General features: G+C 43.0%; 1 long non-coding RNA gene and 2 pseudogenes across 1 annotated transcript; 1 reads left to right on the forward strand and 2 right to left on the reverse strand.

Moving 5' to 3' along the window:
- Positions 1-7162: 7162 nt before the first annotated feature.
- LOC112202097 lies at positions 7163-9547 on the forward strand (annotated as a pseudogene).
- A 1079-nt stretch (positions 9548-10626) lies between these two features.
- On the reverse strand, positions 10627-12074 carry LOC112186048. Its single transcript, XR_002930609.2, has 3 exons — positions 11870-12074; positions 11519-11566; positions 10627-10791 (listed from the first exon to the last, which is right to left on the reverse strand). It is a non-coding gene; the product is annotated as an uncharacterized LOC112186048 (long non-coding RNA).
- A 204-nt stretch (positions 12075-12278) lies between these two features.
- On the reverse strand, positions 12279-13178 carry LOC121050949 (annotated as a pseudogene).
- Positions 13179-24970: the final 11792 nt, after the last annotated feature.

Genomic DNA, 24970 nt, shown 5'->3' on the forward strand with positions numbered 1-24970 from the left:
ACATACATGCTGAAAATAGGCTACACAAGGTGTCTATATGATTGTTGCAACACCCCGAAAATTCGTTATTAATTTCTAATGATTTCCGGGAATTAATTAAGTGTTCGTTTGAGCTATTTTGTGGTTCGAAGGTGGAGCGAATAGCATTTTGAACAATTATTCGCTTGGAATGCTTCGTCTCAAGAGTTGACTTTTTATACATTTGGATTATGTGAAAACTTCCTTTACGAAAGTTGTAGAGCACGTCAATACGAGTTCGTGGACATGTGGAACGCGAAAATCTGAGTTCGTATGAAGAAGTTATGGCCATTGGAAAAAGTTTCCATTTTGATATATATGGGAAATTTCCAGAAAATATCAGAAAAATCAGATTTTCCCTTTTTGGAAAGTTTTTCTCTCTCCTCTCTCCCGACCCGGTTTCGCCCTCTCCCTTTGCCGGCCGATTTCTTCACCGTCCTGCCACCAATCGGCTTGATTCCAAAGGGAATCCTGCTCGCCTCAGTCCCCTCTACATGTCTGTGGTGGTGATTTGTCAAGGGAAGCACCGTACACGGTGGTACAAGGCCGAGAAGTGGAGCTGCCGACGTTGAAATCACCCCCGTGGGTTCTCCCTCCTCCGGCCACCATAGCTCTTGATCCTAGAGAGCTTTTCTAGCCCAGAGGACGTAGATGCTTCTCCCAAGATGGCTTGCAATGATTCAAAGTGTGGAGGTCGAATTTTGAAGATTGGGATTCTTGGGTTCATCGGTTTTCAAAACTTGCGAGGTAAATTCCGGCCAAATGGCTTTGATTCAGACTTTATGCTAGTTATGAAAGTTTCAATTGGAGTTGAGAGGAAGAACTTTCATGTTGTGAGTTTTGTCAAATTCTGACTTTAGGCTGGTGGCGATGCCGCCACTGTGGTGGTGTTTTCCGGCAGTTTTCGGCCACCTCAGGGATGGTTTCTGTTCCTGATTTCGATTTACTCGTCGATACGAGCATTTCGATATACAATTAGTAATTTTTGGAGATCGCATGAGCATGTTAGAGTTTTTGTGATTTCGATAGTTTTGGTTATCGATTCGTGAGAATTCGGCCGTTCGATCGACTTGTAGTTTTGATTTATTGATCGTAGAAGTGTTCCGAGGCTGTTGGATGGTCTCGGAAGAGGATCCGACTATTGGATCGTCGTATAATTGTGTTTTGTGAATTTTGTGCTTTTGTGTCGTATTGAGTGTGACATTGATGTGATTAGGTGATTGACGGAATTGTGTGAGCGGAGTATGGATGATTTTGTGCTTGTCTTGGTATTTGTGTGAAGACGCAGCAGGATTTGGAGGTGAGTAAATCTCACGTGGTTCATTTACGAACCGAGTTATTTAATTGTCAGAATTGATTCATAATTGTAAATCGTTTTCAAAAATAAAGATTTGTTTTCAAATGATATGAACTTGATCATCAACGGTTCATAGGTAAGTAAAATGAAGTTTTATTATAAAAATGAATTTCTTGATTTTAACGCGTTAAAACTATAGTTGGTATTAGTGGTCATTCCTGCGTGAATGACTACGTATATATATATATATATATATATATATATATATTTATGTGGAATATATATATATTGGATGGTGTGACATTGGTGAAGTAATGATTGAGAGTTGATTGAATTATTATTTCGAGCATTTACTCTTTACGGGAATACAATATATCATGTAAGTGTTGATTTTATAGTGTTGAAGAATATTTTGAGTTGAGTGTGATGGTGTACGATTCATCATGTGACTCGATTGATGAAATTGTATTAAAAGAGTATTTTGAGTTCATTGTGACATTTCGAGTCAAGTGGACTTTTTGAATGTTTAGGTCTAAGGACCTTTTGTCATATCAGTGATCGAGGCAATTAAATTGTATACTTGAACCTTGACGGAGGTGACAGGTTACGATTCAGTTGGTGCAAAATATCGTAAGGCTGAACCTCGGCCGAGGTGACAGGTTACGATTCAGTATAGCTCTAGTCTATTGCATGCATACCGTCATGGTGGTATGAGTACGTAGTCTATTGCATGCGTACCTTCATGGTGGTAAATGGGTTACTGCATCATGAGTACATAGTCTGTCGTATGCGTGCGATCATGGTGGTAACTATGTTACTGCATCATGAGTACGTAGTTTTGAAGAATGTTTCTGGTGTTCTTTCTTTAATTTATACATGAGATTTGGAGTATTATGAATTATATTGTTTGATTTAATTGTTTGTTTTCGTAATCTCCTGAACTAAATTATATGCAGGGATTACTGTTTTCTAAATTGATTGGTTTTAATGTAATCTCCTGAACTAAGTTATATGCAGGGATTACTGCCTTTTGTATTGTTTGTTTTAATGTAATCTCCTGAACTAAGTTATATGCAGGAGTTGCTATGATTTGGATTGTGTGATTTTAGATGATCTCCTGAACTAATTTATATGCAGAGATTACTAATTTTTATCTAGTGTGATTGGATGTTTGATTGTCTTTGTGGATTAAATGTTGTTGCTTTAATTATCTCACGAGCTGAGAAATTATAAGTCTGAGTGACGTGAGTCATTTTAATTGAGTTTACTCATACGGGCTTAAAAAGCTTACCGGGTTTGTTGTTTGCAATCCCAGTGCACTATTCCATGGTGTAGGGGTTATTGTGCAGGTCAGTGTAATCATCATCAAAACTGAGGTTTTGTTGCTGTCGTAGCTTGGACATGGTATGGTATTTTGGTTCTAGTCTTCTGCTAGGTTGTGAGTGTGGAGGGTACGTTTACTCATTGAAGTGTTGTTCAGTTTAATTTGTAAACTCTTGTAATGTAATATGCAACTCTAAAGAATGAGTCGGTATTGACATTGTGAGCTCAGTTGTTTAGTTGCTTAATTTAAATGAAAAATTTTCTATGTGCTTTTCTTGTGTTTGTTCTCACGTTTCAGATTTGAATTTATTTATTCAAAATTCGGGGCGTAACAACTGCTGCGTTTACTACCATGTATTCGAAGATGGGGAGATCATTTTACTACTTTTGTATGTAGATGACATGCTAATTGCATGCAAGGATATGTCGAAAATTCAAGAGCTTAAGAAGAAATTAGGAGCTGTAGAAAAGATCCTTGGAATTGAAATAAGGCGGGATAGAAAAGCTGGTAAAATTTGGCTGTCACAAGAAAAGTACATTCTGAGGGTACTTGAACGCTTCAACATGGATGGAGCTAAGGTTGTTTCTATCCCATTAGCTACACATTATCAGTTAAGTGCAAAACAAAGGCCATCAAGTCAAAAAGAGATTGATGCGATGAAGGATGTTCCATATGCAAGTGCAGTAGGGTGTCTCATGTATGCAATGATCTGCACAAGACCAGATTTAGCTCAAGCATTGAGCGTTGTCTCTAAGTACATGTCAAATCCAGGTAAGCCCCACTGGGAAGCAGTGAAGTGGATTTTGAGGTATTTAAAAGGGACTAGGCAGCTTGGAATCATGTTTGAGAGAAAACAAGAAGTAGCATGTGTGGCTGGTTTTGTGGATGCGGATTATGCAGGAGACTTAGATAGAAGGAGGTCTACAACAGGTTATGTTTTTACTTGTGGAGGATGACCTGTAATCAACTCTTCAAGCAGTCACAGCTCTATCTACTACTGAGGCAGAATATATGGCATTAACAGAAGCTTCAAAGGAAGCTATTTGGTTGAATGGGCTGGCAAGTGAACTTGGAATTCACTAAGAAGGAGTGGTAGTGAAGTGTGACAGTCAAAGTGTCATTCACTTGGTGAAGAATCAGGTGTTTCATGTAAGGACAAAACACATTGATGTTCGCTATCACAGGATCAGAGATTGGATAGAATCTGGAAAGATCTTCGTGGATAAGGTTCACACAAATGACAACGCTGCAAATTGTCTTACCAAGCCCGTTGCTGTAGAGAAGTTTAAGCATTGCTTGAACTTGCTCAGTGTCACAACATACTGAGTTGTGGTGGAGCACCTCCTCACTTGAGCTACGTTGAGGCAAGAAGAGTCTTGCCAAGGTGAAGGTTCTTGAAGGTTTGTTAGGGATTACTTCAAGAAGTTCAAGACATCCTGAAGGTCGCAGCAATCGTTTTGGTATCAACTCACCAAGGTGGAGATTGTTGTGTTTTTTGGCTCGTTGATACAATCTGAAAATTAGGATGCATAATTCAAATCCAAGTCTAGAAAGGAAAGAAGTTTTGCGCGCAGCTTTTCTATAAGTTCTAGGAAAGTTAGTCTTTCAAGTTCTATTAGGATTTGTATTATAGGCTTTGAAAAGCTTAGTCTATTAGGGTTAGGAATCCTAATCTCATGTTGTATCAGCAGCCTCTATACCCTATAAATAGGAGCTGCAGTCAGTTTTCTGGAATAAGAAGACAGAGAGTGCAGAAAATTGAGAGTCAAGGTGATAGAGAGATAAGAACTAGTTTGAGGGATCTGCAATAAGTACTTGTAAACACCTAAATTCTTCATAGTGCTAGTGAATCTCTCAAGAGAGATCACGAAGTGGATGTAGGCTAAAGTTTTGGCTGAACCACTCTAAAATCTGCTATGTTGTTTCTATTTTCAGTTCATCTATTTTCTAACTTTGCTTAGGTAGTGAAACACAACGATCCTAAAGGGGGCTTACACAATAGATCCTTGTAGACCTTCCAAATCCTCCAAAGAAGATTCCAACGTCAACCTTAGAGGAGGAAGAAGACCCTGCCACGGCTAAGGTTGAATTGAAGACATCTCACCCTTCCAATGCAAAACAGGAAATTCAAGGTAACATTTCTAACTCTCCAAATTCGGTTATTCCTAATCCATCTTCTCATCCCTTGCCTTTCCCAAGCAGATTTGCTAAGTCCAAGAAGGATGAAGCTGAGAAAGCCATCTTGGAAACTTTCAAGAAAGTGCAAGTGAACATTCCTCCCCTTGAGGTTATGAAGGAAATTCCAAGGTATGCAAAATTTTTGAAGGAGCTTTGTACCACAAGGAGACAAACACGTGAGAAGAGGTTGTCAAGGTACGTGAGAGTGTCTCTACTGTGCTTCAATACAGAATGCCTGAAAAGTGTCCAGGGAGTTTTTCTATCCCTTGGTTTATTGGAACAACTATATTCGAAAATGACGTGCTAGACTTAGGTGTTTCTATAAATGTCATGCCTTATTCTGTTTATGAATCCCTAGGTCTAGGTGAACTTAAACATGACAATGTTATTATTTAATTGGCTGATCGATCTAATGCATACCCTAAGGGGTTCGTTGAGGATGTACTTGTGCAGGTTGGTGAGCTTATCTTCCCAGCTGAATTCTATGTTTTGGAGATGGAGGAACCATCCTTAAAATCAATGCCACTATTGATTGGTCGTCCCTTGATAATGGAATTTGATGGAGAAGTTGTTGGCTTCAACATCTTTGAAGCTATGAGGTATCCTTTAGTTGATTTTCAATCATGTTTTTCTATTGATATACTTGATGATCTTGCACATAAATTCATGGAGATTATGGAGGAGGATGCTATGGCTTCAACCATTGCAAATGGCGTTGGTTTTAAGGTGGATGGCACCACCATACCTAAGCAAGAACTCATGGATTGCATTGGGGACGTCCACATTGAAAACGTTGCTTTCCTTAAGGCAACACCATTTATGAGTAGGTCACCTTCTCCTTTGTCAATTCCGGTTTCCACTAATAAACCTTTACCTTCAGTGATTCAGGAACCTACCTTAGAATTAAAGCAATTACCAGATCACTTGAAGTATAGTTATTTGGGAGACAAGGAGACGTTACCTGTATCATATCATCATCTTTGACGTCAACTCAAGAGCAACACCTAGTGGATATGCTCAAGAAACACAAGAATGCTATTGGTTAGACTTTAGCTGACATCAAGGGAATAAGCCCCACCACTTATGTTCAAAGGATTTTGCTTGAGGAGGGAGCTAAGCCAACTAGGGAGGCTCAGAGACGTTTGAATCCACCCATGATGGAGGTTGTGAAGAAGGACGTAATCAAACTCCTTGATTGTGGCGTCATTTACCCTATCTCTGACTCCAAATGGGTTTCACCGGTTCAAGTTGTGCCAAAGAAGTCTGGAATTACCATGGTTAAGAATGCAGAGAATGAGTTGGTGCCTCAGAGAACTGTAACTGGACATCGTGTTTGTATTGATTATAGGAAGCTAAACGCCACTACTAGGGAGGATCACTTTCCTTTGCCATTCATTGATCAGATGCTCGAGAGGTTGGCTGGCCATGAGTTTTATTGCTTCTTCAATGGGTATTCTGGTTATAATCAAATCGCCATTGCTCATGAGGATCAAGAGAAAATGACCTTCACTTGCCCTTTTGGAGTGTTTGCTTATAGAAGGATGCATTTTGGACTTTGCAACACCCCAGGTACGTTTCAAAGGTGCATGGTAAGTATCTTTTCTGATTTTATTATGAAAATTATTGAAGTTTTTATGGATGACTTTTCAGTTTTTGGTAAGACTTCGAAAATTGCTTAAGTAACTTAGAATTGATCTTGCAACGTTGTGAAGAAACTAACCTTGTCTTAAGTGGGGGAAAATGTCATTTTATGGTAAAACAAGGGATAGTCTTAGGGCATATTGTTTCAAAACGTGGAATTGAAGTAGATAAAGCTAAAGTACACTACACCATAGATTCTCATTTATAGCGTTTCAAAAACGCTATGGTAGGATTCAATAGCGTTTTAGTAAACGCTATGTCTGCCGGAGCTATAATAGGTACAGGGTCAGTCATAGCATTTTCGGAAACGCTATAATACGTTTCCTACTGATAGCATTTTTGAAGCGCTATTGTCTAACATCTAGTAGCGTTTGAAAAATGCTATAGGCGAGTTAACAATAGCATTTTCTAAGCGTTGTTGTTTGGCCTATCATAGCATTTAACAAATGCTATTGTCTTGGTTTCCATAGCATTTCTCAAGTGCTATCAATTGACCTCTTTTTGTGATAATAAACCGGGGGGGGGGGGGGGGGGGGGGTGAAATTTGCACACCCCCTTTTACATTCTACACACCCTTCACTTTTTTTAATATTTCTTATCATTCACTATATTTATCTTCCAAAACTACCCTTCTCTCTCTCTCTCTCTCTCCCCCTCCGATCCGCTCTACACCAAAAACCAGTAACGGCTCTACTTCTAAAACCATGACCACCCTCTCTCCTCCTCCTCCGAGTTTCAATCCTCTAAAACTAGCTCCCAAATCCCTCATTCCACCCAAACCGGCCTCCGCCTCCGAACCCGACCCGTCCGTTACAGAAACCCCAACCCCAGGTCCAAACCCAACCCAATCCCCCCCCACCCTCCTCCACCTCGCTTTCAACCAAGACCACACCTGCTTCTCCGCCACGGACTCCGGCTTCCGCGTCTACACCTGTGACCCCTTCCGCCGCTTCCACAGCGACCCCTTCGGTCTACGCGGCGGCGTTGGATTCGTCCAAATGCTCTTCCACTGCCACTACTTCGCCGTCTTCAGCGGCGGACCCGACCCGTTCTGCTCGCCCAACAAGGTCATGATCTACGACGATCGCCAGTCCCGCTGCGTCAGCGAGCTCTTGTTCCAGTCCGAGGTCAAGTCGGTCAGGCTCCGCCACGACCGCATCGTCGTCGTTGTTCTCCACAAGATCTTCGTCTACGATTTCAAAGCTTTGAAGCTGTTGGATTCGATTGTGACCGTGGAAAACCCTAAGGGACTGTGTTCCGGCCGACGCCAAGCCTCTAATTGACGACTTCTCCCTCACCCTCAAGGTCGGCGACCGATGCCTCCTCGTTGGATCCAATGGCGCCGGCAAAACCATGATCCTTAGGATTCTCAGAGGCAAGCACATGGTCGACCCTAGCATGGTCCGAGTTCTGGGTCGCTATGCTTTCCACGACACCGCTCTCACCGGCTTCGGCGACCTATCGTACCTAGGCAGAGTGGAGGCGTGACGTGGCATTTGCTGGTTTCGACGTTCCGATACAGATGGATGTTTGGGCTGATAAATTGATCAACGGGGTAGCTGGGATTGACCCACAAAGGAGAGCTGAGCTGATCAAGGTGTTGGATATTGATCTTTCATGGAGGTTGCATATTCATCTCAGTTATGTAATTTTCATTTTTGGACATTGATGAAATGTGTGTGAATGAATTTAGGTGCTTCTGCTTGATGAGATCACGGTGGACCTTGATGTGCTAGCGAGGGCGGACCTGCTCCAGTTCTTGAGGAAGGAATGTGAGGAGCGAGGTTCTATGATCGTTTCTCAAGCCCCAAATTGGAGAGAGAGTCTGAGACTCGGATCAGAGGGAGAGAGACAGAGAGAGAGAGAGAGAGAGAGAGAGAGAGAGAGAGAGAGAGAGAGAGAGAGAGAGAGAGAAGGGTAGTTTTGGAAGATAAATATAGTGAATAATAAGAAATATTAAAAAAAGGTGAAGGGTGTGTAGAATGTAAAAGGGGGTGTGCAAATTTCACCCCCCTAATAAACGCTACCGTTCAATTTTCAGTAGCACTTACCAGTGCTATCAAATGACATTACATAATTGTTTCATAGCATTTAAGAAACGTTGTCATTGTCTAGACATTATTTTTATCGCTAGCTAGTACAAAATTTTATATAAAGCGTGAAGATGATACAAAAATGTCAATCGTCTCATCAATATTCAAACTTCATATATGAATTTCAAATACAATTCAATAAAATTGTCTCAAAAGCTAGTAGCCGATCAGTTTATTGAGGAAAAGATAAACAAGTAACTACAATATCTCAATCAAAAAAATACTTGTGTGCAGCTCCTAGCATTCATGACCGCATCAGTCCATTACTAGCTTCTCCAATTTAACCTTCATAGATAGCTCTCTTAGCATCTCTGAACTGTCATAAAATAAGAAATCAAATGCAAAGGCAATCAAACAAGTAATCAATCTTCATTAACTCAAATTCCTACAACTTACTGAGAACCAAGAAGAGAAATTTTGTCAATGTTTACAAATTATTTGGGAAGAAATATAAACATAAGAGTTTAAATGCATACCGGAGCTCTAAAAGATAACCACTTGTCTGCTGGCCATGATATTAACTTGTGCTATCAATAAACAGTATTCTTGTAGTGCAGCCAACAAGGTTTTTTTCCCCTCAATATTAAGTATACAAACTTGCTAGAATTAACCCAGTAGCAATGTTCTTGGCCATTCTTTTGATTGTCCACATGAACTTTAGCATACTGGTTGATAACATGCTAATTTCTTGAACACTGTACAAACAAGTACCATTGATTAGCCAACTATAGAGATTAAATGAGGACAATTACTAGAACAATATTAAGAAGCTGTAATGACAAAGTGACTGACCACAATGCTTTACTAATGCAAACATGCAGTGGTTGTCCACATAGGTCTGTTAGACCTCTCACAGCCATTAAAACTGCTAATTAAATTTTGCAGCAATCGCAACTAATAAGAAACTTTGAAAGAATAATTGCTGAATATTAGATTCTTGAACAGGTAATGAGGCATAACAAATACAAGTTATTGCCCACTACATTGCTGAATTAAACACGACCCACAATTGAATTGAATTGAATTGACAAGCCAAAATCAAACATGCTTTATTAGAGCTTCGAAGTTTCTACGTCAAATATAGAAAGTGGCATCTAAACAAGGAGAAAATATATATTAACAACAAATTTGATTACCTTGAAAGAACCATTCACTTTTCAACTCCTTGACTGTTCCACCTCTTGAGCTGCCCTCTAGCTCCAAGTTCATAGTTCATTGTCTCCATGCATTAGGCCTAATATATATATATATATATATATATATATATATATATATATGACAATAATGTAACTAATGGCCAAAGTCTCATCTCTCACTACCTCTCTTATTTTGTGCACTTTCCCTTTTTTAATTACGACAAAGAAAACGGAACCAAAGCCAAGGTTGTCATAAGCAGCAGACCATAAGAATTTATACTTCAACTAATTACAATGTCAATTATGCCAGTAGTCCAGTACTCATTCTATGATTCCCTTGGGTGCTTAGTCATTCAATGAAAGGTCATGAATAACAATGCCACTACTTAATTAATCTATCAAGGCAGAAAGTATAAGAAACTTTGAACAATTCTTACTATCTGTCATTAGTGCTAAACCAACTATAAAAAAGAAAAAAGAAAAATAATAAAAAAGCATAACAATAACAAATCATGTAAAGAAATCAACTTACTTAGATCAACACAAATAATTCTCTCCTGCAATTAGGAACCGTGGATTGCAGAGTTGTGAGAACCATCTCAAATTTGCCTACCCTTCTCCTAAAGCGTCTCCATCATGTAATTAAACACTATAATCTCATAAGCTACTCCATGTAAGGAGGCAAATCAAAATAGTTGCATGAACAGATAAAGATAAAGAAAGAGAAAAAAGAAAAAACAAGCAAATTAATAGCAGATACTAGCTACGAACTAGCTAGACTACTACCTTACCTCATTAAGTATGAATCTCTCAAGGCAAGTATGGTTAGTAACCTCAGGATCTTTCTCCTACAAACATCAAAAGATACAAATGAGCTTAATAGCTAGAAATATTCACCTAAAAATTGATACTCAATGACGCCAATCCACTTAACCTGTATTCCCTATCAGAAGTCCACTTGATCTGTGTTTCTTTTTCATTTGAAAGCTCAAGGAATTTGAGCATGTATTTCTGAACCCAAAGCTCTTTGCTACAGTGATCCCATCCTTTGTCACTTTAGGAGATCTAAAGCTTTGCACCAGAGTCCAGACCAACATTGCGTCCCTAAAAATCAACAACCACCATAACAAGCCAAGCCTCCACAACTATCAATTACTCTGATGGAATTGAAGTAAGACCATTGAAACTAACTTTATTCTCCACTTCAATTGCAAGAAGTACCAAATTGAAGAAACAAAAAGAAGTAAAAAAAAAACAGAGATAACATACAAATCTTAGATTCAATGTGACATTCCTAAAATTACAAGAGCACTTCATATCAATATTTTCTCCCTTTATATTAAGGGAAATTTTTAAGAACAGTACATGAACTTAAGGCCACTCCGAATTTTGGTGCCCAACGTTTATATAACCCAAAATAAGTACATGAACTTTTAATCCTGACCCAGTTTTCATACATGCCGTCACTAACACCGTTAACACCTATGCCTTATTAATATGCCACGTGGCATAGATGTTAACGGTGGGTCGGGATTAAAAGTTCATGTACTTATTTTGGGTTATATAAACGTTGGGCACCAAAATTCGGAGTGGCCTTAAGTTCATGTACTGTTCTTAAAATTCTCTCTTATATTAATGATACAAATTCTGCTAGAATTAACCCACAAATAATGGTTTTTGGCTTTCTTTTGATTGTCGACATAAAACACAGCACAGTACTTGATAACATGCTAATTTCTTGAACATTAGGCCTCATTGTAAATTCATAGCAAGTAGAAGACCAGATTCCAATTACGTATTGAGACAGGTAAATTGAATAGTGCTGATTTACCAACATTTGGTCTTCTAACAATTGCAACTCTTGGAAGATGGTTTGGACCTGCAAATGAAAATTACATGGTTTAGAGACTATGAATCTTCTCTATTTCTCCTTCATTTCATTGAAAACAAACCCCAAGTTATGGTGTTTTGTAAAATAACAGTCCAATTGCATTGTAGAAATCAACAATATCTATCTTCCAAAAACAGAACCAAAGTATATAGAAGTGATGATATATATATATATATATATATATGTATGCAAGTTGTATATATGTATTAGCTAATAACAGTAATGCCAATATTTCAGTATTTACAGCAGTAAAATAAAATCTGAGGAAGATACCATTATTTGTTTACTTACAGTCTGAACTGGAGTTTTAATTATAGTTTCCCCCCTCCTCTGCTTTCAGTCGATTTCCTCTTGATCAGTTTTATCATCTCTGAAAACCATAAATAGACAACAAAATGATGCAACATACTTAGTTCTACCACACACACAATTTAATTACTTGACATACCCAACAGAAGAGGTATTGAAAAGCACATAATTTCTTTGAAATTTTGGACAAAACTTGGGGTGGATTTAATGTGCAAAAAAGATTAATCCTGATCGAGTTCACAATAGCAGTGGCCTACAGTACTTAAATAGCTGCAGCAAGATTCTAAAGAACTACCAAAATGATAACAGAGACTCACTGTAGGACTAAACCATTAGATTTCCAGCTCCAACATAGAAATAGAATAAACCACAAAGGAATAAGAGTAGAAACAACGTTGCGATTTTTTAACCTTCATCTTTGGAATAGAAAGAATCTCTTCTTTGAATTCATGTATTTATGCATTCCAGTAGGAGTACATTCAATGTCAAAATGACAGCACCATCAGCAAGTATAGCATATGCAACAGTGAAAACTTCAGACTGAAAAATCAATTCCATTTCCCATCAGATTACCTATATGCTAATCAAATCAGTCAAAAAATTTAACAAAATCAAGAGAAGGCAAGAATGGATCATCACCTTCTTGACAAATGCAAACCAGGACAGAGTGGGACCTAAGAACACAATGAAGAAGAAAGGACCGCAGAGACCCCAATCCTTGAGAGCCTTTCCGGGGTCTTCATAGTAGGGGTTGGGAAGACGACGAGCTTCAAATTGATGACAATCCGACACAAGTCCCTCTTGACGGTATCCCAAATGGGCTCCGTTAGGGTGTTGGGCGGGGACCCGAACCCAGAAGCGGCGATGTTGATAGGGCCGTTATTGTTGGCGGCGGAGGGGACGGGAGGAGGGGCGGGGACAGACGGCGGCTGCTTGGGCTTGGATGAGGAGGGAGGGGCCGGTTGGGGAGGTTAGATTGGATGAAGGGGGAGGAGGAGACGGGGATGGAGGAGCGGTGGGGCTGGGAGGCTTGGCGGGGAGGACGGTGGTGGGGCTCGATTGGACGCTGGCATTGATTTGGTTTTTGATCTGGTTGATGTCGGATTGGGAGGAAGGGTGGAGGGGAACGGTGTCGCTTTCGTTGTGGGAGTGGGAGTGTGACATTTTGGTTGTCGTCAAGAAATTGGATCGGAGGGGAAGAGAGGAAAGTGCACCAAAGGGGGTTAGATCTAAGCCTATGTGCTGAGAGTATATAAATGAGACCGTCCTTTTGTTGACCGCGAAAGAATGTTTTTTCACTAAATTTAAACCCCGCGCTTCTGTTGATCATTGCCGGTTTCATTTTTGGGGGTGGTGTCTTATTTTGATAGCATTTAAAAAGTACAAACGCTATTGAATTATAACCAACTTATATAACATAGCACTTGTGAAAAAAACGCTATGGTGAAATGCTATAAATGAGATCTTTTCTAGTAGTGGTAGATCTTGTTAGATACTTACCTTTCCCTACAAGTGTGAGGGAGGTGCACTCTTTGCTTGGACATACAAGTTTCTACTGGCGCTTTATTAAGGACTTTTCCAAGATTTCTAGGCCCCTATGTCGTTTACTTTAGAAGGATGTGGCATTTGAGTTTGATGAGGATTGCAAGAAGGCATTCAACACTCTGAAGAAGCTTCTAACGTCTGCCCCTATCATGCTACCACCGGATTGGTCTCTTCCCTTTGAGATTATGTGTGACGCCTCTAACTATGCTGTTGGAGCCATGCTTGGCCAAAGAAAGGAGAAGAAGCCATACGCCATCTATTATGCTTCTAGAACTCTAAATGATGCTCAACTAAATTACTCTACAACTGAAAAAGAATTATTAGCTGTTGTTTTTGCCTTAGAAAAACTTCGATCATATTTGTTGGGTACTAAAGTTATTATTTACTCTGATCATGCAGCTTTGAAGCACCTGATGTCAAAGAAGGAGGCAAAACCTAGGCTAATTCATTGGATACTCTTGCTACAAGAGTTTGACGTTGAGATCAAGGACAAAAAGGGCTCAGAAAATGTTGTGACTGATCATTTGAGTAGACTTGTGCATGATGAGGACGCCATACCCTTAGTGGAGACGTTTCCGGATGAACAACTCTTCGGAATCCATGTAAGTGAGCCTTGGTATGCTGATATTGTTAATTACTTGGTATCCAAAATGTTTCCTAATGATATGTTAAGTGCACAACGTGATAGACTTAAGAAAGTAGCTAGACAATATGTTTGGGATGATCCTTATCTGTGGAAATATTGTTTTGATCAATTAATAAGGAGATGTGTGCCTAATAATGAACAAAAAGCTATTCTTGAGTTTTGTCATTCTAAACAATGTGGTGGTCACTTTCGCTCTGATAGAACTGCTAAGAAGGTGTTGTAATCTGGTTTTATTGGCCTACTTTATTTAAAGATGCATATGAATTTTGTATGACATGTGATACATGCTAAAGAACCGGTAATTTAGGACCTAAAGATCAAATGCCTTTAACCTCTATTATAATTGTCGAAATTTTTGATGTATGGAGTATTGATTTTATGGGACATTTTCCTTCATCTAATGGTTTTCTCTATATTCTTTTGGCTGTTGATTATGTTTCTAAATAGATGAAAGCGAAAGCCACCAGAACTAATGCCTCTAAGGTTGTTGCAGAATTTATAAAATCTAACATATTTAGTAGGTTTGGAATGCCGCTATCATTAGTGATGGAGGTTCTCACTTTTGCAACAAGACTATTGAAGCTTTGCTTAGGAAGTATCATGTGACACATAAGGTTTCAACGCCTTTTCATCCTCAAACGAGTGGACAAGCTAAAGTTTCAAATGGGGAGATCAAAAGGATATATACTTGAGAAAACTATGGGACCATTAAGGAAAGATTGAAGTCAACGTTTGGATGATGCCTTGTGAGCATATAGGACGGTTTACAAGACACCAATAAGGATGTCTCCATTTCGTTTGGTGTATGGTAAGTGTTTCTGGTGGCTTTCTCCGGGTACCTCACACAGAATGCTATACCGCCCGAGGTACCGATCCAACTTCTAGATCCTGAATCAAGAATACAGCGTTAGAGGGTTAAACCGTACCTGATGGTTTACACCCCTCCGATGCCTGAGTGAGAAACTGATATATAAGAGTATCAAGTAAATAGTGGATAAAGGAGTTATTACTCGTCAAAGGTAGTCGTGCTAATGCCCTTATACTCGAGCATGGGGAAGGAGTCTCCCCTATCTTCGATGTGGGACATAGGTTGTTCTTCTAATGTCATATCAGCTCTCTTGTTTGTGTAATTAGATGGGTTGTGCCAGCCTTGCCCCGGGCGCTGGGTGGCCAGGGTGACATCCCATATGAGTCATACCATGGTGGGTCGTGAACCCGACCCATGGTATAGTACTGGGGAATATCGAAGGATCTTAATTGATAGTGCCAAACCTGGTGGAGACTTCCCTAATATGTACAAGTCCCCTAAGTTCCCGTTCAAGATGTTTCTTGGGTGGGGACTTAATATTTTAGTCACCAGGTTTGGCACTGGTGTGCCTATAGGGAGTCCCCCAAGTTCCCGTGCAAGAGATGTCTTGAGCAGGTTACGCTGTAGGTAGCAAATCTACAGTGCTCCCAATTTAACCCATAAAGGTTAAAGAAAACCTTTGGGTACCGTTGGAGGTCTTGAGCCTCCGATATCAAGTGGGGCTTTCTGAGGGCTTGAGCCTCTGGTACCAGATGGGATAGAATGAGGACTTGAGCCTCTGGTACCCGATGGGGTAAAATGAAAGTTTAGGCCTTTGATACCCGGAAGGGTAGAATGAGGGTTTGAGCCTCTGATACCCAGAAGGGTAGAATGAGGACTTGGGCTTTTGATACCCGAAAGGGTAGAATGAGGGTTTGGGCCTCTGATACCCGGAAGGGTAGAATGAGGACTTGAGCCTCTGGTACCCGATGAGGTAGAATGAGGGTTTGAGCCTCCGATACCCGATGGAGTAGAATAAGGACTTGAGCCTCTGTTACCCGATGGGGTTAAATGAAGGTTTGGGCCTTTGATACCCAGAAGGGTAGAATGAGGGTTTGAGCCTCTGATAGCCGGAAGGGTAGAATGAGGGTTTGAGCCTCTGATAGCCGGAAGGGTAGAATGAGGACTTGGGCCTCTGATACCCGGAAGGGTAGAATGATGGTTTTGGGCCTCTGATACCCAGAAGGGTAGAATAAGGGTTTGGGCCTCTAATACCCGAAGGGGTAGAATGAGGGTTTGGGCCTCTGATACCCGAAAGGGTAGAATGAGGACTTGAACCTCTGGTACCCAATGGGGTAGAATGAAGGTTTCAGCCTTCGGTAACCGATGGAGTAGAATGAGGGTTTAAGCCTCTGATACCCAGAAGGGTAGAATGAGGGTTTGGGCCTCTGATACCCGGAAGGGTAGAATGAGGACTTGAGCCTCTGGTACCCGATGGCGTAGAATGAGGGTTTGAGCCTCCGATACTCGATGGAGTAGAATGAGGTTTTGAGCCTCTGGTACCCGATGGGATAAAATGAAAGTCTTGAGCCTCTGGTACCCGATGGGGTAAAATGAAGGTTTGGGCCTCTGATACCCGGAAGGGTAGAATGAGGACTTGGGCCCTTGGTATCTGATGGAGTTGGTGATGCATGTCAGCCACGTGGGGCAGAGTGGGCTGTGCAATAAAAGCCCGTCCCATCAACTGACGGTTTCGAGGCGTGGGGAGATGCGTGGGACACGTGTAGTGATCCTGTGGTTGAAGGCCTTTTGTCTTCAATGGCTGCAATGCTTTGGAGATTGAATTTAAGAGGGAAACTGACAGTTTCCCCTTACTTTCGAGAAAACACTCTCATAAAACTCTGAAGATTTGCAGCAAGGAAAAGGAAGAGCTAAGGGAGAAGTATCGTGCATACTTGCGGAGTGATCGATCGATCGTCTGTTGAAGAAAAGGTTAGATCTCTCTCGACTTGTTTGTATGATTTTGTTTCTTCTGTCGTTTCTGTTTCTGCCATGGATGGTTTCTGTTGGGCATTTTCTTTTCTGTGCGTCGTGTAAAAAAAGAACAGGAATGATGCTAGTGTAGGTTGCCTATAGGTAGTATCTGGAGAAAACTGGGCTTTTCCTAGGGTTTTCTGTTGATTTTTTATTTCTGGGTTTGTTCGATTTTCTAGGTTCTGTTTTGGCTTTCTGGGTTCTGAAAGTGGGGAGTGATCCGCGCTTTCACTAAGTCCTAGATCCTGAAATCCTTGTGTTTCTGATTCCAGATATAGCAAATTTTGAGGTCTCGGTTGACATAGTTCTAGGATGGAATCAGAAACCAAGGCCGGAGATGCGGGATCGTCGTATCAGTCTTTTGCGAGGCAAGCTGAATCAGATATCGACCGGTACTTGGAGCGAAGTAGAACCAAGAAGGAATTAGCGGAGAATACTGGATCCTCGACTGGGTTGTTCTCGGAGAGTAGTGAGGGGACAGGTGAGAGTGAGGATGGATCTGCGGAGGCGCCGGTAGTCACATTGGCTATTCCCAAGGGCATCCCGAAACCTAGGTACACCTTAGTACATGGGATTGTATGTGACGAACCTGGGAGAAGTATTACTATGAAGGAGATCATCGCTATAAGATTGAAGTGGGGAATACCGGACGAGGTAGAGCTTAGGCCTCTCAAGGCTGGAGAGATGGCTGCGATTCCTCCCCCAGGATGGGGTGGCGCTGCACAAGAACCAGCTCTACCAAGGGCTATCGCTACCGCTGCCCCGGTGACTACAGTATCTTTTGCGGATGCTGAACCTGTCGCTGGGGCAGTTGACTCTGAATGCAGTTTGACAAATATTTAGTATGATGGTCATGTGGGACTTGTGCCAGCAAGGGTGGCCTTCCATAAATGAATTCCACGCAGTACACAAGGTTCTGTACTCAAGGAAGCAATCATGTATAGGTACCGTGACGTTTGCCGCCAGGGATTACGAGCCCTTAGTTACCGATATGCCTACCTCAATGAGCAAAAGGTAGAGGAATAAAGTATTTCTTGCTGAAGGGCGGTGGCAAATTAAGAATAAGAAGTGGCACTTGACCGGTACTTTCCAAGCTATCGGGGACCAGGCTTATTCATTATCCGAGTTGGAAAGGAAAAGGATAGCCCGGGTATACGCTGTTTGGAGTGAGGAGGAAAGAAGCTCTTATAGATTCATCCGGTACTCCATACCTGATAGGCTAGGGCTAGAGAGACTCCCCGGTGAGGCTTATATTTCTGTTAATATATGCATGTGTATGTCACCGTTTCCTTATTACTTTAGTGATCGACTTTCGAATTGATTGTAGTGAAAGAGCCGAAAAGGAAACCCCAAAAAGGTAAGGAGGACGACAGAATGGACGACAACCAGTTGATGGACATGTTGATGAGCCAAGGAGAAGACCCCGACCTAGAGTCGAAGGCTACAAGTTGCTCCGTTGAAGAAACCCTACTGGAGATCACTGATGGAGGATACAGGAAGCCTGACCCTGATGCTCCCATAACCCAAGTTGAGCAGCCTTCTGCCGTGAATGTTGTCACCATAGCTGATCCGGAAGGGAAAAGGTGCCGGTCCTTGTATCTCTCTCTTCTCGGTCCGCTGGAAGCGATGAAGTCTTGCTTCCAGGTGAGAAGAAGAGATCACATAGGCACCTGCACCAAAGTGAGGATAAGTAGGAGGTGACCGATACCGGCCGGGATGTCAAAGAATCCATGGCGAAGAGGCAGAAGAAAGATCATCTGGGACCAGAGTCGCCGCTCTCGCTTGGCATGTTGTCTCCTGCCATACCGGTAATCCCCAAGAAGCCCATTAAACAATTGTTGAGTGAGTATGGGGTTGCTGATGAAAATTTCGTGCGGTCCATGCTCGCCGACTTGAAGGATATAGACCTCGATCGGGTGCGAGCCAGAGGCAATACCCCGCAAGAGAATCGTCGCCTTGCCCGGGAGACAATGATGCGGGTATGGGACTGCTTTACCCTTGTCTAACAACTTTTTACAGTGTTGCTAACGGTATGTTTGCAGGCACTTTTCAATGTGTACGCAATTGATGCCAGCGAGGAAGATACGTACCTGAAGGAGGAGGTTAGCAGTCTCTCCGGGCAGGTGAAGTATCTGCATGAGGAGAAGGCCAAGCTGGAGAAGGAGGGGGAGTCCTTGAAAGAGAAGATCAAGTCCTTGACTCCGATGGTTACCGAACTGGATACGGCGAAGCGACGAATCGCGGAGCTTGAGGGCGAAATGTGTGAGGCGAGGGATGAGGTGAAAAGTGCCCCGGACTCTGAAAAAGAAGCTGCTAAGTCTGCCAAGTCATGGAAGGCGAGGGCAGATCATCTGGAGGAGCGCCTTCCCGTGGAGAGGCAAGAGGCTATGGAGGAGTACAAGGGCTCTCAACAGCTTATTGATATGTTAGCTGCTGCTCAAGACAAGGCCGTGATCATGAAGTTCAAGGAGTGGGTGGCAGCCAGGTACCTAGATGAAACCAAATTCCGGCGGGGACTTCTTGAGAAGAAGAAGAAGAAAGATCAGAAGGCGGCAACCAAGTCTGGTGCCGGTGGATCCCAGAGTACCGCTCGCGAGCAGTAGTCCTTAGGGAACAGATTTATATAACCATAACCTCTTTTTTTTTTTCTTTTTTTTTAGTAGAAATTATCCTTGCCCTGAACAATGGCTTAATTCCTTTGCCTGGTAGTCCGGGTTTTTTGTGAATGGAAATTTTTTGAACTTGAATGGGAATTGGAAAGGAATTAAAATTTCTAGGATTTTATACCTTGCCTTGAGCATTTACTTGCATCACTTATTACCAGAATAGAGTAACTGATAATAGCTATGTCCTGGAATGCCCGGTGTAGGTAAAAAAGTGTTAGAAATGGTCTGAATAATTCATTTTTCCATTCAAGTACCACATGGTGGTTAATGTAGAATGAGTACCCAATGGGTAGCTTGCCATAGCTGTATGGTCAAAAAAGCAAAAGCTAGGATAAGATGCTCTAGGAGCTACTTGTAATAGTACCGTAGGCGCTGGGTATTCCATGGATGCTAGGAAACGACTCCTTCCTTGTCTCGGATGTAAAAGGTTGTGGGGCCTACTTCTTCAACGATCTCGTAAGGGCCTGTCCAGGATGGATCCAGCCCGTGGGGCTCTAGGTAGACCTGCTTCATGACCCAGTCCCCCAACTTCAATGTCCGGGATTGTACCTTGGCATCATAATAACGAGCTATCCTCCGCTTGTTATGCATGTATGCCACATTCCTTCATTCCTCGAGTAAATCAGCATCGAGTTGTAGGCCCTCTGAGTTGGTACCTGCATTGAAGTATTCGATCCTGGGGCTCTGGATTTGTGTTCCAATGGGGAGAACCGCCTCAGATTCGAAAGCTATGCCGCAAGGGGTCTCCCCGGTGGCCTCTGTTACCGTGGTCCTGATAGCCCATAACACCTCCGGGAGTTTAGCAGCCCAAAGACCCTTGGCTTCATCGAGCTTCTTCTTCAGTATCTTCTTGATTATCTTGTTGACAGCCTCGACCTGACCATTGGTCTAGGGGTGAGCCGGGGATGCATAGAGGATTCTTGTGCCTAGGTTTTCGGTGTAAGCCCTCAACTCATCATTGTCAAACTGGGAACCATTGTCCGTGACTATGGTGTCTAGGACTCCTAACCTGCAGTAGATGTTCTTCCACAGGAAGTTTTTTACCTTTTCCGTGGTGATAGCGACAAGAGGTTCTGCTTCTACCCACAATGGAGTATTTGAATTGTCCCACTGCTGTGGGAAGTTTACCGATTAGGTCCAGGCTCCACTGGCATAATGGCCAAGGTGCAAGGAGGATGGAAAGGGCAATGGGCGGTGCATTTAGGATATCTGCATACATTTGGCACTTGTGGCAAGAACTACATATTGTTTGAGCTAGGGCCGACATGGTTGGCCAGAAATATCCTGCCCTTAGGGTCTTGTGTGCAAGAGACCGGGCTCCAGCATGGTTACCGCATACACCAGAGTGTATGTCCTTCATTATTTTGTGACCATCCTCCGGTGTTACACACTTCAGGTTGGGGAAGCAGTGACCACTTCTGTATAATTTTCCGTTCAAAATCGTGTATCAATCTGACCTTAGTTGGAGTCTCCTGGCCTTAACCTTATCGTCTGGTGCTAGACCGTCCACCATGTACTTTAAGATTGGGTCCATCCAAGAGGCTGTGTGGTCCACCGTGAATATTTCTGACACCTTTTTAGAAGTGCTAGACCTTTCTAGTATTTCGACCTTGGTGGCCCCGTAGGTTGGACTTGGAGAAGTTACCGCAATCATAGCAAGGGCGTCTGCCTTGTCGTCCTCTGCTCTCGGTATTTGGGTGAAAATGTAGGAGGTAAATCTCTGAACCAGTGCCCGAGCTAGGGCCTAGTAAAAGGACATGTGGGGCTCCTTTGCCTTGAAGTTACCGCTGACCTGGTTCACGACTAACTGAGAATCACTGAAGATACTAAGGTGCTGGATACCTAGTTCCCGGGCGATCTGTAGACCTGCTATGAGTGCCTCGTATTCTGCGGCATTGTTGGATGCCTTGAAGGCAAATTTGAGGGCGTACTCGTAGACTTGATCGTCCGGGCTAATTAGCAGGATACCGGAGCTACTTGTCCTTTTGTTAGACACTCCATCAAAATACAATCGCCAAGGTGGATCCGGGGCTGGTGACCTAGGTGATCCCGGGGGTAGGTTATGAGAGGGAATTGACTTAGAAATAAAATCTGCCGCTGCCTGGCCCTTCATAGTTGTCCGAGGTTGGTACTTGATATCAAATTCCCCCAATTCGATGGCCCATTTAATTATCCTGCCCGATGTCTCTAGCTTCTGTAAAACCTGCCTTAATGGGTGATTAGTAAAAACGGTGATCGAGTGTGCCTGGAAGTAATGTCTAAGCTTCCGGGCCGATACCATGAGTGCCAATGCTATTTTTCAATGTCCGGGTATCTGGATTCTGCTCTAGTGTAACCTTTTCCAGCGTAGTACACAGGGTACTCGCAATCGGAGTCCTTCCTAATCAGAGCGGAGCTCACGGCCGTCGAAGATGTCGCAAGATATATGTAGAGCATTTCTCCTAGAACAGGTTTGTAAAGTAGAGGTACCTTTGCCAAGTATGCCTTTAGGCCAAGAAAGGCAGCTTCGTGCTCAGCAGTCCAAGCTATTACCTCGACGTGTTGGGTTTTTAGTAGCCTGAAGAAAGGGGTACACTTGTCCGTCAGCCTGGAGATGAATCTTGATAGGGTGGCTACTTTACCTGTAAGAGATTGAACCTCGTTCCGTTAGGTTGGGGATACCATGTCTAATATAGCTTGCACCTTCTCTGGATTGGCCTCAATTCCCCTATGGCTAATGATGTACCTGAGGAACTTTCCTACCTCGACCCCAAAGATGCACTTCTGTGGGTGTCGCATACCGTTACGTAATATGATGGCGAAGACAATTGACAAGTTGCCTACGTGATCCTCTGAGGTTAAACTTTTTACCAGCATATCGTCCACGTATACCTCCATGATAGTACCGATGACTTCTTCAAACATGGAGTTGACAAGTCGCTGATAAGTGGCGCCTGCATTCTTCAGTCCGAAGGGCATGACCTGGTAGCAATAGAGACCTTTGTCTGTGGTAAAGGCAATGTGCTCCTCATTTGCAGGGTTCATTCGAATTTGGTTGTATCCACTGAACACATCCATGAAACTGAATAACCGGTATCCAGCAGTGGAGTCAATTAGTTGGTCGATTCGTGGGAGCGGGAAGCTATCCTTAGGGCATGCTCGGTTGAGATTTGTGTAGTTTACACACATGCGCCATGATCCCGGAGATTTCTTTGGTACCATGACCACGTTGGCTAACCATCGGGGGTATGTCACTTCCCTGATAAAGTTGATGGCCATCAACTTCTTCACTTAAACCTAGATAGCTCGGTACTTGTCATCTGTGAAGGCTCTTCGCTTTTGTCTTACCGGTGCCGAGGAAGGAATAATGCTAAGGTTGTGCGTGGCTATCTCAGTTTGTATACCGGGCATATCCTCATATGACCAGGCGAAAGTGGATGCGTTAGAACAGAGGAACGAAATCAACTCTTCCCTGATAACCGGAGGCAGCTTGGTGCCTACCTTGACAGTCCTGTTCGGGAACTGCTCTGATAGTACTACTTCTTCAATGTCTTCCACGGCACCGGGCCGTTCTTCGTCAAAGTCAGTACCATCTCTGGGATCTTCGTACCTGTCTGTCAGAGGGTTAGTAGCTACGGGCAACATCTCAAACTTTCCCTTGCCACGAGATACAATCAAAAAATAGCATTGCCTCGCCGCAACCTGATCACCCCGGATGGTGGCGATGCCAACTGGGGTTGGCACCTTGATTACTAGCATGTGACCTGCCATGAAGGTTTTCAAACGCCAGAGTGCCGGTCGTCCCAGGATAGCATTATAGGATGAGGCACACTCAACTACAATGAACTCTATTTTGATGGTTGAACAATTCGGCCTCTCCCCTACCGTGATCGATAGGTAATCTGATCCGAGTGGCTGGACGATATCTCCTGAAATGCTAATGAGGGGCTTATTATCTTATGATAGCTTGGCCCTTCCTCTGTTCAAAGCTTTGTATGCATCGTGAAATAATACGCTAACCGAGGCCTTGGTATCCACGAGTACCCGAGATGCATGATTAGGAAGGGATCATCATGAGGCATCTTCAGATCAGCTTCCTCCTGCTGCAGGAATGTGACAGATTTCCACCCGGTGCCTTCTTCTTGTTGCGGGGCCTTGTGGAAATTGAAAACTTCTGGGTGACCGAAACTAGAATTTCGCTTCTTCCTCTGGGGTGGCAACTCTTTTAGGCCCCCACCGTGGATCGTGAAGATCTGGCCGTACACGTCTATAACTCCTATCTCTTTTGCAGGTAGGTACCGCTGAAGCTTGCCCCTTTGGATAAGCGACTCGATAGTATTTTTTAAAGCCACACAGAGATTGGTATTATGCCAAACATCCTCGTGATATGTACAGAACCTTCTGGTATCATGCTGGGTAAGTTTACTCTTTGGGAACTTCCTCGGTGGTGGTCTAGGTATCTCATCCTTGTTCTCATTCCAAATAGTCTCGTATGAAGCGTTGAGGATAGTGAACACCTCATACCGGGGTGGTGGTGGTGTTCGCAGGGCCTGTTGTGCCCTTTGCTCCTGGTGAGGCTGAGTGGTCCTGTAACTGTTGGACCTGGACGAGGACTCTTTGCTTCTCTTGCTCGAGGTATGGGGTGATCGATCCTGACTATGGACCCACTCCCTCTTTCGTGGCTCATCCTTGACCACTGGGGCCGGGGTAGAAACCCTTAGTTCGGGTCTGGGGGTGTCCCTATACGTTTCGAATTCAGCCTGGGCGTGTCTGATGCCCGTAGCCATCAGCTCGTCATAGTTAGCCGAAGGGTTATGATTAATCCCGTAGAGAAATTCTCCACGCCTTAAGCCCCTCTTAAAAGCCAGCTCCACCAGTTCCTTATTATGGTCCCGACACTTAGCAGTAGCCGCCTGCCATCGATTAACAAAAGACTTCAAAGTTTCATTCTCCCCCTGCTGGACCTTTAGCAGGCCCTTTGGGTTGTGTATCCCATCGGTACGTAAGATGAATCGAGCTACAAACTTGTCAGCTAGTTCCTTGAAGTTCCCTACAGAACCGGCCGGCAGCTTGTAGAACCAACTCAAAGCCTCCCCTGACAAGGTCTCCTGGAACATATTACAGCACACCTCATCCGTATATCCCTTGGCGCTTGTTTGTGATCGGAAGGCCTATAGGTGCTGGTATGGGTCTCCAACTCCCGTATAGTCAATCTTCAGTGGTTTTGATATATTTGATCGAATGGCGCCTCTAACTTTTTGGGTGAAAAGACCCGGACGGTCCTCGTAGGTGGTCAGGGCTCTCCGGGTGTCCCTGTTCTCTGTGGCCTCTACCCTTGCTTGTAGGGCACTCAAAGAGTTGCTCATTTATAAAAGCAACGCCATGTTTGGGTCAGTTACCGGTGGGTCACTTTGAACTGGCTGTGG

This window comes from Rosa chinensis, chromosome 1 (assembly GCF_002994745.2).
Source record: "Rosa chinensis cultivar Old Blush chromosome 1, RchiOBHm-V2, whole genome shotgun sequence".
In the NCBI taxonomy this organism is placed as follows: domain Eukaryota; kingdom Viridiplantae; phylum Streptophyta; class Magnoliopsida; order Rosales; family Rosaceae; genus Rosa; species Rosa chinensis.